Source organism: Triticum dicoccoides, chromosome 6A (assembly GCF_002162155.2).
Source record: "Triticum dicoccoides isolate Atlit2015 ecotype Zavitan chromosome 6A, WEW_v2.0, whole genome shotgun sequence".
Lineage (NCBI taxonomy): Eukaryota > Viridiplantae > Streptophyta > Magnoliopsida > Poales > Poaceae > Triticum > Triticum dicoccoides.
In genome coordinates, this window is record NC_041390.1 from 169,539,712 (window position 1) to 169,540,572 (window position 861).

Genomic DNA, 861 nt, shown 5'->3' on the forward strand with positions numbered 1-861 from the left:
GACCCTCGATCCCTAGACCCTATAGAACTCTCGAACCCTCGACCCTTGACCCCTTAACGACCCTCGACCGTCTACCCTAGTTCCCGACCCTTGACCCCTCGGCGACCCTCGACACCCTCGTTCCCGATAAAAATTAAGAAGAAGAAGAAGAAGAAGAAGAAGAAGAAGAAGAAGAAGAAGAAGAAGAAGAAGAAGAAGAAGAAGAAGAAGAAGAAGAAGAAGAGGAGAAGAAGAAAGGAATAGCTAGAGGAGAAGATCAAAGAAAAAAAGAAGAAAAAAAAGAGGAGAAGAAGACAGGAATAGTGGAGAAGAAGAGAAAATAGAATATTCTATTTTCTCTTCCTCTCCACTATTCCTTTCTTCTTCTCCTCTTCTTTTTCTTCCTTTTCTTCTTCTTAATTATTTATTTCTCCTCTTCTTTTCATCTCCTCTTCTTCTTTCTTTCCTCTTCTTATTAATTTTCTTCTTTCCTATCCTTCTTTTTCTAAAATTGTAACTTTTGCATATATAAAACTTTTCTAAAATTGTAACTTTTGCATATAAAACAAATCTATCCACATACATCCATCTATACATACATATATACTTGCATATATAAACTTTTGCATATATAAAGTTTTTCTAAAATGTAACTTTTGCATATATGAACATATATACACAGAGAACATATACATATATACACATTCTTATAATAATGCAAAAAATAAGAGAAAAGGGCGCCGACGGCCGGACCAAAGGTGGCGGCCTGTGGTCAGGGCAATGGGTGGCGCGTGCGGCGACGGCGTCGGGACAGGGGCGGCGCGCGCGGCGACGGCGACGGGGTCGGGGAAGGGGCGGCGTGCGCGGCGATGGCGACGGGGT